This window comes from Castor canadensis, chromosome 12 (assembly GCF_047511655.1).
Source record: "Castor canadensis chromosome 12, mCasCan1.hap1v2, whole genome shotgun sequence".
Classification (NCBI taxonomy): domain Eukaryota; kingdom Metazoa; phylum Chordata; class Mammalia; order Rodentia; family Castoridae; genus Castor; species Castor canadensis.
In genome coordinates this window covers 101,248,688-101,261,227 of record NC_133397.1, presented here as the reverse complement: position 1 = coordinate 101,261,227, position 12,540 = coordinate 101,248,688, and the positions used below count along the sequence as shown (strand labels likewise).

At 40.8% G+C, this 12,540-nt stretch overlaps 1 non-coding gene across 1 annotated transcript; it reads right to left on the bottom strand.

Moving 5' to 3' along the window:
• Positions 1-3,830: 3,830 nt before the first annotated feature.
• Positions 3,831-3,964, bottom strand: LOC141415321 (small nucleolar RNA SNORA17). Its single transcript, XR_012440295.1, has one exon. It is a non-coding gene; the product is annotated as a small nucleolar RNA SNORA17 (small nucleolar RNA).
• Between the last annotated feature and the right edge of the window lie 8,576 nt (positions 3,965-12,540).

Sequence of the window (12,540 nt, the reverse complement as noted above, 5' to 3'; positions counted from 1 at the left end):
TGTCTGTTCGCAAACCAGTAATACAAGGCTTGAGTGGCCCTAAATTTACCTAATCTCTCTTGTCTCCCTTTAAGACTGAAAGCACCAGGGAGGAAATAAGAGAGTAACAAAATTCAAGGAACAGCCTCCTAAACAGGAGCAATTACCCTCTGCCAGGAACTGAGGCTGCCCTCTGCCAGGAGCAATCATCTCATCTCAGGACAGAATTGACCTCTAGCCGCAGGGACTTCTCCAGTTCTCACAGAACCGGACCTGAGATCATAATCAACCAGATGGAGATTTCTCCCGCACCCAATCCTGTCCCTAGTGAAAACTGTAGCTCATGTCAGAACCTTTGAAGATAGGGCTGGAGTCCCGTGGTCCCCCTTGTCTTTCGATACAGCTTTAATGAATGAATTCCTTTCTTCGCCATTGCTTTTTCTTTTTGTTGTGAAGCTTGGTTTGTTGGGAGTCTAGGAAGTTGAGACACCCTCTGGTCTAGGCCTCTGAGACCTCTGGGAACACTTCTCAACCTGCTCCTATATGCCCAAGGCATGGTAGCCTGAATGCTCACTGTGGAGTTGGCATGGGCAGTGTGTGTTAGTCATTTGTTATTGTTATGTGCCAGATCTGCTGGACCCTAGGAGGTGTAAAGTTCAGTAACACAGTCCCTGCCCTCCAGTGCTCACAGCAAACAGTGTAGCTGCTGAGTTGGGTTTATACTAGTAATAAATAGGTTTAGACCATGAAATCCCCTTACTAACTTCCTATTAGCTGTAAGCCAAAGTGGGAAGCCTCTGAATGGCAGTAAATTAAGATCATCAAAGGCAACATGTTGCAGTGGGTATTTCGAGTGAAATATGTATGGGGAGCAGATTCAAGTTAGGGGTCACCCAAACTCAATATCAGGTTTGAGTGGATTTGTGATCCACTATACAGCTAATATAACCATTATCATGAGAACAAAATAGATGAATGTACATCTAGTTTCTGCCCTAAAGACTTTTCTGTAAATTTTCATATTTAACACTCAACAGCCCTACAAATAGGTCCTATTTACTGCCACTTGGAATGGTCAATGGTAAAGCTGCAACAGGAACTATGTCATCCCGTGTGATGTCATCAGATCACTGTTTCCACTTACTCACCCTGTGCTTCCCTCTTCCACAAATCCATTTTAAAGATGTACGATCTCCAGTCTGAGCGCCCCTAAAATAAATTCACTCTGAGTCACAAAAGCGGAGACTTTGGATTGGCTTATTTATTAAAAAACAAAACAACAAAACCTCTAGTCATTGCTTAGTGAAACTTGTTTTGTGTCTTAAGTAATTCTTTGAGTAGAGATGGAACCAAGTACTCTGTGCCAAGCCCTGGTCATGTTCACTGGAGATAATCTCCAGGCAACAAACAAAACTCAGACAAAAGTAAAACAGTGTCACATGATGGGGCCACATTGATTTCACATAGCAGCTTTCCCACTTGGGTGTTTTCTCAAACCCTTACAACCAATATTTATCCTTTGGTGGCTTCTCTAAGAAACCCTCTGCCCTGTGTGACTGCTTGTGAGAGGTTTGTACATCTGGTGTCCATGTTTGATTTGTTTCCTTCCAGATTCTAATCTGCTAAACATATCTGCTAATACAGCAATGTCAACCACCTGTCATTTAAACAAAAAGGGTTTTTAATATTTGTTAACTTAAAGTTAAGGAGACTGGTGGTATATTGAGTCTAGAACCTAAAATACAGGTAAGAAAGTGAGCTGAGAGACTCCAGGTCTGGACTCAGTTGTAGTCTGGAGGCTGAAAAGAAGAGCCTGTAGAGGAGCACGTGGAATAGTCTAGGCGGGAGATGACCATTTGGGGGCTACATGCTTTATTAGGTAGAATCCACTATTCACCGATTGATCATCCAGGAGAAAAAGAGGTATAAAGGATTGTTTTGGGGATTCAGCCTGAGGATATTGCAGAGCAAAGTTGCCACAAGGAGAAAGAAAGACAAAATAAGCTCTGGAGAGCATCACGAATTCATGTTTGAGGCCATGTGTGGTGGCTCACGCCTATTGTCCTAACTACTCAGGAGGTGGCCATACAGAGGACTGTTATTCAAGACCAGGTCAGGGAAAGACTTAGTGAAATCCCATGTCAACATATAAGCAAAGTATGGAGGTACATGTCTTGTGTTTTTTACCCAAGGCCAGCCTAGGCAAAAAACACAAGACCTTATCTGAAAAATAACTAGAGAAAAACGGGCTGGAATGTGGTTTAAGTGATTGACTGCTGTGTAGCAAGAAGGCCCTGAGTTCAAACCTCAGACTACCAAACCCAAAGCATTCATGTTTGTGCTATGGGATGTGTGGAGAAAGGGGAGATCTCAATAACTGCTGGAGGGAGTGTAGACTGGTACAGCCACTATGGAACACAGTACAGAGGCCCCTCACAAAACTGGAAATAGAACCGCCATCTGATGCAGCAATCCCACCACTGGGTACATATCCAAAGGAAAGGAGATTCCTGAGTAAAAGAGACATCTGTGCTCCCATAGTCACAATACGAAAATATGGAATCCATCAGTGGATGAGTGGATAAAGAAGATGTGGCATATATACACCAGGGACACACACACACACACACACACACACACACACACACACACACACAGCTCAGGCTGGGCTTCAACTCATGATGCACCTGCCTTAGCCTCCTGAGTGCTGGATTACAGGCATCAGCCACCATATCCTGCTTTGTAATGAAATATTGTTCAGCCATTAAAAAAAGAATAAAATTATGTCATTTGCGGCATCATGAATAAGCCTAGAAGGCATGTTAAGTGAAATAAGTCAGGCACAGATAGACAAATACTGCATGCTTTCAATTATGTGGAAACTACAAAACGTGATCTCATAGCAGTGGAGAGCAGACTAGTGCTTACCAGAGGCTGGAAAAGGGGATAGGGCATAGGGGGTGGAGAAAGGATGAATGATGGGCACAGAGGTACAAGTGGATAGGAAGAGTAATTTCTAATGTCCTCTCGCACAGTAGGCTACCTATGGTGGACAACAATGAATTGAATATTTCAAAATATCTAATAGAGCAAATTGTGAATGTTCCCATCAAAGAAATGATAAATGTTTGAAGTGATGAATATGCAATTGCCTTGTTCTGACCATTACACATTGTACTCATGTAGTGAAATACCACAATGTACACCACAAGTAGGAACAATTATTATGTCAGGGGAAGTTCTTTTTAAGATTTTTGCATTTTACTGAAGGCATTCCTTTTTTTTTTTTTTTTTAAAGAACTCAGTTTGGACAGGGTAGAGCTCAGGGGAGAAGTTGGAACTGGATATAGAAATGTGGATGCCATAATTCAAGGATAGAATGTCACTCAGATTCCTGGATGGAACCACAAAGAGAAAAAGCTTTGGATAACTAAGTCCAGAAGATGAGGAGGAAGCAACGGAAAATGCTAAGAAGACAACCGAAGAGAGTGTATGACAACTAACATTTATTTCCCTGAGGCCAAATGAAGGGGAGTTTTTAGAAAAAGTGATGGTCTGTGTCAAATGCAGCTGAGAGCTGCAGCAAAGCTAGAACAGAGAAATATCCACTGTATGGGGCAATGTGACAGTCACTGATAACCTTGACAGCAATGATTTCTGTGTATTGGTTCAGCCCAAAGCCTGATAGAAACAGATTTAAAAAGGGAATGAGAGGGAAGAAAGTGGTGGCAGACTGTCTCACACATCTTCCAAGAGTTTTGCTACTGTGAAAGAAAGCACAAAAGTGGCAGCATAGGTATGGAGTCAAGGGAAGGTTTTGTTGCTAGAGATAGGCAGTATTAGAACACTTAAATGTCAGGCTACTAATTACTCAAATGTTCATGGGTCAAAAAACACTGAGCATAGACAAAGCATCTCTCCTCTCTGCCACCTGCTGACAGAACTGTGACAGAGCAGCCACAGCAGGAAAGCCTCTATGGGCAGCAGGAAGTTGGATGTAATACACAACCATAGAAGGCACAGTGTAAGAATAGATTTGCTGGGGACAGTGCTTGCTCTCTTGATTCCTTCTGTTGTCTGAGTGAAATAGGGACTAATGTCATCAGATGAGCTTGTGGGTACAAGTGGGGGACAGAGATTTGGCAGTGGGGAAAATGGTTGTCTAGGGGTTACAGAGGAAACTGATTGGAGGAATATGGTAGCAGAGTCAGGCAGCCACAGGGGTCACGTGAAGGCAACACCATGAAACCGATTAACATGGCATGTGGTGCATGTAGGTAGGAAATTATTAAAGAGTTGAGTTATAGCAGGGTTTGATATTTGTCACATGAGTACAATAGTGATTATACTAGCTGGGTGTAGTGGTACACACCTGTAATCCCAGCTAGTCAGGAGGCAGAGGCAGTAGTTTTGCAAGTTCAAGGCCAGTCCAGACAAAGGTAGCAAGACCCTATCTCAAAAACAAAATAAAATCAAAAGGTCTTGGGCATAGCTCAAGCAATAGAGCACTTGCCTAGCAATTCCCGGGTTCGATCCCTGGTACTTCAAAAAATGGTGATTACACTGGCTGAATATCCAGTGTGTAATATAGAAGGTCCCTGTACCATTGCAGCAGAGACAGACACATCAGACACACACACCCACACACACACACACACACACACAGAGAGAGAGAGAGAGAGAGAGAGAGAGAAATTTTCAGGTAGTATATTGCTAAGAAAATATAAAACAGTGTACGAGATTGAGAGTGGGTCTGGAGAGCATTTCTGGATAGAAGGGGTTGAAGAGGAGAACAGGATGGCACTAAAAAGACATTTGAGCTAAAATATGATTGAGGAGAAGACAACTTTGTGAAATCAGGTGGAGAGCTGTCAAGGCAGAGAGAACACCAATGCAAGCACGCTGAGACAAGATTAGCGAGGGAGTGCTGGATTGTGAAAATCAGTGAAGGTGCCCCTGAGGGGACTCCACCATTGATTAATTTAGGACTGAGGGAAAGCTAAAGTCCAGAAAGACACCAGAGGCTGCTGCATGAATAACTGGAGGGACATTGTTACTGCCACTGAGATTACAGCATCTTCTATCTGGAAGCTGGTTTGAGGAAAGGAAGATAATGAATTTACCTTTTGCATTTGTTGGATTTATACGTAGAACAGTGGCAAGCCTCTTGGATTGCTAGATGTTTGTGTGAGGTGCCTGTGCAGTATTCTGAACTCTAGTCCTATGACTTTGTAACCTTGAGGTGCAGAGAGAACGCTTCCTAAGTGAGCAAAATAAACATAAAAAGATAAGAGACTTTTTAGTAGTGAGTCCATATTAACTGACAGAAGAAAGTCTAGCTCCAACTCTTTTCATTCATTGCTCAGGTTATAAAATTGTGATGTTTATATGAACTCTCCATATTATTTCTCTGCAGAAGTGGCAAATACTCTGGCAACAGTAGCCTGATAGGGTCAATGGTAGCCAGGTTACCCCATCAATGGACGTTGTATTTGCAAACCCTACCAAAACCAAAATGTGAAGCCCTGGCAGGAAACAATGTTTGCTGTGCAATGAGTGCCTGTTATGTTGGGCAGCAATAGGACACTACCTGGCAGCATCTAGTGAGTCAGACATTGTGCTTCAACAGACCTTGGATCTTTGGACTTAGATTAGGAATATGTCAGTGCCCACAGTGGAAAATTGTTGCACTGGAATGAAAGAGCCTTATAGTTTCCTTCTCCCAAAAAAGAAAAAACTGAATTTTGACTTTGATGTAATTATACATTTTTGGCATCAAATACTACATGATAAGTTTTAAAATAAAAAAGCCAGGTAAAATATACCAAAGAAAAGGCACACTGAAGAATAGCAATAAGCCCTGTGGTGGTAACTCATGCCTGTCATCCCAACCAAGCAGGAGGCTGAGACAGGGAGGATCCGGGTTCCAGGCCAGCCCAGGCCCCAACCCTAAAAAAGTTCCTGAGACTCCATCTCAACAGAAAAACCTTCAATGTGGTGGTATCCACCTATCTTCCTAGTTATGGTGGGAAGCTTAAAACAGGAGGATCTTTTCTAGGCTACTTGGGCAAAAAGTGAGACTGTTTTTCCAAGATAACCAGAGCAAAAAGGGTTGGACATATGGCTCAAGTGGTAGAGTATCTCCCTAGTGATTAGGAAGCCCTGTCTTCAAACCCAGTACCTTCACTCCCTACAATATCAAGGAGACTTGGAGGGATAGTGCTTTTTTTCTTTCTCCCTACCAAGCATTGCCATCAAATTAGTCATAAGCAATTTCACTGTTATTTATCCAGCAGTACAACTTCTATGCAATCCACATCACTTAGCCCCTGGAGCTTTTGAATTTGTGAATTCTGGATTTGAACTTTTGTAACCAATTTCCACATAAAGAGTAAGTTAACTCAACAATACAATCAAATGAAACCAAAATGTTTTCCATGAGTCAGACTATACTGGCATGTTTTTAGACACTGTAATCTCTCTCCCCAAAACTACAATCCTCGAACTGCCTGTGACCTTCCCACCTTCCTTTTTTTCTGGGTGACAAGACCCAAAGCCATCTTATGCCCTGTTACTATGAAATCTGGATCTTAGGTTTGAAAAGTGAGCATACCTGTTGCACACATAAAAGTTTTCCTGACACAGTGGGAATGTTGAGCCAAGGGAGTTCCCCATCTCCCTCCCCCCAAACTGCTCAAAAATTGACATGTGCAATAATATTCATGATCAGTTTTAAAAGAGAGTGCTTTTGAAAGGCCCATGATGCGTAGTTATTTATGAGGATAAATAATGTTGTGAAAATTAACTGAAACATTTTTATGAGAAGCTAACCCCAAATTTGCCCAGAGTGCCAGGGTGTTGTGAAGGACCAACAATTTTTATTTGGAAATGAGCCTGGGAATTACTCATGTGTCTGTATTTTACCAGAGAAGATGCAAGTAATCGAGAGCAGTCCACATTGCTGAGGTTCCACAGTAATCTAATCCACTTTGGAGGTCTACAGCATAGCATTTCACCCACATCTGTGGCCCGTGCATGTGGGCTTTCAAGGTAGACAGAAACACACACACACACACACACACACACACACACACACACAGAATGGTATGTACACCCAATGATGGGGTCATGGATGGCCAGCTTTGGTAGATTGTATTGCTATTTGCAACGATCCACACTCTCTCCTACACGATGTTAATACATCCAAGCGCCTAGTCATACGACTTCCAGTGTCTCTCCATGGGATGGGCAGAGCCCATGTGAGTTGTTTTAGAATATGAATGGATACGTTATACTCTATCATATGAAGTGAGGTTTAAAAATGCTTGCTTAGCTTGTTCCTAGCCTCTATCATGAAAACTATAAAACTGAATAAAGGTTGCACTGGTTAAACTCTTTTCTAAACTTTTCATGTCAGTATAAATTTAAGTAACTTTTAAAAGACATATGGATGTGTATATCTATGTAAATGTCTATCTACCTACCTGAATAAATTTAGTTTGTATTTAGTAGCCCATAATAATAGAACTCTTTCTCCTCTCGAACATGAAGTCATTTGAAATTTTTCACTACTAATGCTAACTAATACTTGTTGAGGTCTAACAACATGCCAGAACATGTATATCTTCTTTCTTCCTCATAGCAAATTTACAGAGTAGGTCATATCCCATTCTTCATTTTTAGATGATACAAGTGATGCAGTTAACTCTCTAAAGTCAGAAAACCAGTTAGTGGTAGATTCCACATAGTCTGACTCTGACACCTAAACTATATCCCAAACACACTGAAATAAACATTTTTGTTGAAGCACATGTGCACTTACCTCTTTAGGAAATCTTGCAAAGGAATTGGTGGGTAAACAAAAGTTACAATTTGGGGAAATGCTGATAAATTGTTCACCATGAAGTCTTAATCAATTTCTCTTCCACCCACAGTGTATGAGAATGTCTATTTCCCTCACTTCTCTATCTAAAGAGGACTAATCGGGAGTTTTCTATTCTCATGCCTAAAACAGATATCTCATTGTCTAGAATTTCTCTGATAACACATTGGGTTGAATGTCATTTTATAAACTGGTTGGTTATTTTTATTTCTTCTTTTTAAATGGCTTATTCATATCCTTTGCTTATTTTTCTATTACCTTTGTTTGCAGTTGTGTGTAAGCTGTTCATTCACCTTTCTTGAATATGTTACAAGTATGTTATCCATAAGGAAAATAACATAGCTTTCCTTTATACCCTGTTAAATATTACTGATGGACAAGAGTTTTGAATTCCTGTGTGCAAAATTTTCCTTCCAGTTCTTGGATTTTACCTCTTAGTACTTTTTTATTAATCAAGTATTTTCTCCTATGATTTCTCTAGTTTTGTTTTGTTTTTTGCTGTGCTGGGGTTTGAATTCAAGGCCTTACAGTTCCTAGGCAAGTGCTCTACCAGTTGAGCCACTTCACCAGCCCTTTTTTGTTGGGTATTTTCGAGATAGGGTTTTGGGAACCATTTCTGCAGATTGGCTTGGAATCATGATCCTCCAGGTCTCTACCTCCTGAGTAGCTAGGATTATAGACATGAGCCACAGGCTGGGATTTATTTTTTCTGGACACTATAAAGTTAGTCAAGACCTAACTTTAACTTTTCCTCCAAATAGGTAACAAGCATCACTGACTGATAATTTCCTGCTGTTACTGAAATAACTCCTTTATTAAAAAACTAAATTCCTTTGTACATGTGAGTGTATTGTTGAGTGTTCTGTTGTTCTAGTTGTCTTTTTCTACACAAACAGCACACTGCTTCTGTCATTATAATATATAGCTTGCTTTGAGAAATTTCTGCCTTTTGTCTTCCTTAAAAAGTTTTAATACATTTCATTTTTTCTAGAAAATATGTATTTTTGATTATCCAAAGAAACATTGTTGGTAGTTATTTGTTCATGAGAAATATGTACAACATCTTTCAAAAGCCCTAGTGAAGACGGCATCATGAAGGGATCTGCTGGAGTTACAAACACAGCTATATCATTGAGCATTTCCTGTTCCCCACTAGACTTCATTTAACCATCTGAACTAGGAACTGTTATGTCCTATTTACAAGTGATGAAACTGAGGCCAGAGATTAAGAATCTTGCCCAATATTACACACCTGCAAAAACATGGGAACATGATATAATTAAAGAAAATTTACAATCAGATCCCATTCCCATCTTTGTTATACCTTTTGTTCATTGTCACATTAAGATTTCTATTCCTTTGCTCTCCATAGTAAGAGCAGAGATGAATGAGCTGGCAGTGAGAGTTGTAGAAAATGATCTAATGTCAATTTTCTTGAGAGCTTAAAACTGTGTGGCTTTTAATGCTTTTCTTCTACCTTCTTACATTAATTTAGTAAATATATATTATGTTCTGTATCTCCAACCAGTTACTAGAAGCTCAAAGATAAAGGAGGCAGACAATTCCTGCCTTGGTGGCAGTCAGAGCCTAGTGAGAGAGAGACAGTTGGACCAATGGAAATGGTTAACAACTTAGCTAGAGGAAAGCCATTAATCACGTGTAGAGGGGAGCTATTAATCAGGTGCTGTTTTTAATTTCCTTGCTGAGGGAGGTTTAGGAGGGAGTTTGGTTCTCATAAAGATAAAAGAACAGAAGGAACCAAACTAGGATACGGTCAAATGATTGTGTGGATTGTGTTGATTGTGTTCATTCATACCATAGATAATAACCATTGTCTCATTTCTGTACCTTAAGAAATAGCCATTGTCTCGCTTCAGTACCCAGGCTTGATTGCTTCACAAAGATTGCCTTGGATTTTTGCCTTATAAACTCTGCTAAAATTTGGAACAGGGCTGCTCTCTGAGACTCAACAACCTGTTGGTCAGAGCAGTCACAGCAGGCTAATAAAGACTCTCCTTTGAAATCTTTCTTGGGTGGTTGTGCCTCAGTTGACTCATAACAAAACATACAACATTATGTCTCTGAAGACCAGTGGAACAGAATACAGGACCCAGATATGAATCCACACAGCTATGCCCATCTTATATTTGACAAAGGCGCCAAAAACATACGATGAAGAAAAGACAGCTTCTTCAACAAATGTTGCTGGGAAAAGTGGTTATCTGCCTCCAGAAAACTGAAACTAGATCCATGTTTATCACCTGTACTAGTATCAACTCAAAATGGGTCAAGGATCTTAATATCAGACCCGAAACTCTGAAGTTGGCACAGGAAAGAGCAGGGAATTCTCTGGAAGCAATAGGTATAGACAAGGACTTCTTCAATAGAACCCCAGTAGTTCAGCAACCAAGAGAAAGGATGGACAAATGGGCCTACATAAAATTATAAACCTTCTGCACAACAAAAGAAATGGTCTGTAAACTGAAGAGACCACCCACAGAGTGGGAGAAAGTATTTGACAACTATACATCAGACAAAGGACAGATAACCAGAACATATAGGGAACTCAAAAAACTAAACTCTCAAAATCAATGAACCAATAAAGAAATGGGCCACTGAACTAAACAGAACTTTCTCAAAAGAAGAAATTCAAATGGCTAAAACACACAGGAACAAATGCACACCATCTGCCCATAAAGGAAATGCAAATCAAAACCACACAAAGATTACACCTCACCCCTGTTAGAATAGCTATCATCCAAAACACCACCTACAACAGGTGTTGGTAAGGATGTGGGGAAAAAGGAACCCTCTTACACTGCTGGTGGCATGCAAGCTATTGAAACCACTCTGGAAACCAATATGGAGGCTTCTTAACAACCAAACATAGATCTGCCATGTGATCCAGCAATCCCACTCCTAGGGATATATCCAAAGGAATGTGACTCAGGTTACTCTAGAGGCACCTGCACACCAATGTTTTATTGAAGCACTATTTATAATAGCCCAGTTATGGAAACAACCAAGATGCCCACCTGCTGACAAATGGATTAAGAAAATGTGGTATTTATACACAATGGAGTTTTACTTAGCCATGAAGAAGAATGAAATCTTATCATTCGCAAATAAATGGATGGAACTGGAGAGCATCATCCTGAGCGAGGTTAGCTAGGCTCAAAAGACCAAAAATCGTATTTTCTCCCTCATATGTGGACTTTAGATCCAGGGCAAATGCAGCAATGTTGTTGGACTTGGGGTCACATACTAAGGGGAGAGCACATACGTGAGGAATGGGGATAGGTAGGACACCCAAAACTTGAAAGTGTTTAATGTTCCCACTGTAGAGGTCCTAATACAGTAACCTTAAAACGATAGAGGTCAATATGGCAAGGTGACCAAGACATAGTGAAAAGATCAGGTAGAGGCAAATCAATTCGGGTTGTAATACACTTGTGTATGGAAGCAATGCTAGGAATCTCTCTGTATAGCTATCCTTATCTCAACTAGCAAAAATGCTATGTCTTTCTTATTATTGCTTATGTCTTCAACAAAATTGGAGAAAAAGGCACAACAAGTTCTGCCTGGAAGTGAGGGGGGTAGAGAGAGAGGGAAGGGGGCGGAGGGCAGGGGGGAGAAATGGCCATACAATGTATGCACATATGAATAAATGAATAAAAAAATTATGTCTCAGGGGTTAAGAATTTTGATCTTTATCCTGTAAAGTAAAGCCACCAGACTTTTTTTTTTTTTTTTTTTTTTTTACAGTTTGGAAGATTGAACTGAGAACTTTGTGCATGCTAGGCAAATGCTTTACCCTAGAGCTACGCTCCCCACCCCCTGCCTCCAAAGACTGTTAAGGAAGGGAGAAACATTTGTGTGGGCTGGTGTTCCCTTCTCTAATCAATCTGAGATTACACAGAGATGTGCACAGGCGGAGGCAGTAGGGATTGAATAGAGATGCAGATTTAAGAAATTTTTGAAGTTGAATGGGTAGCCAATGAGACAAGGAGGGAAAGGAGGAATTGGAAGATGACTTGAATTTTTGCAAGAGGTAAGTGGGGCACACTAACTGGAATGAGAAACAAAGTGGTTGGGGTGACAGGCATAGGACCCAGCATGTTTGATGTGCTTGAAGCCTAAGAGACAATTGCAGCAAGTTTCTGATGCTCAGGAATGAGGTCTTGTCCAGAGATGGAGACTTAGGTTTCATTAGTAGAGAGTGCTGCCAGCTGAGAAGATGATCTTTAGAGGGGTTTAAGGTTGTAGCCTGACATGAACTGGTCTACACAGAAGTCCTAAGAACTTTGCAGGTGTAGTAGCTAGAGGTGATTTGAAGCATGTTAAGTGGAACAGACAACTACAAACTGAATTGAAGTCTGGTGTGCTATTGCACACCTGTAATCCCAGCATGCAAGAAGCTGAGGCAGTAGGACTTAGAGTTTGAGGCCAGCCTAGGCTATAGAGTGAAACTCTGTGTTAAGAAAATGGGGAGTAACTCAGAGGTAGAGCTTTTGCCTAGCATGGTGAGGCCCTGGATTCAATCTCCCAACACTGCAGGCAAAAAAGAAGAAGGAGGAGGAAGAGGGGAATAAATTGAATTGAAGTGTAAGAATTGTTTTAACAGAAATAGCAGATATTAGTATAGAAATAGCCTTCTTCCCTTTGCCCTGAAACTGGCT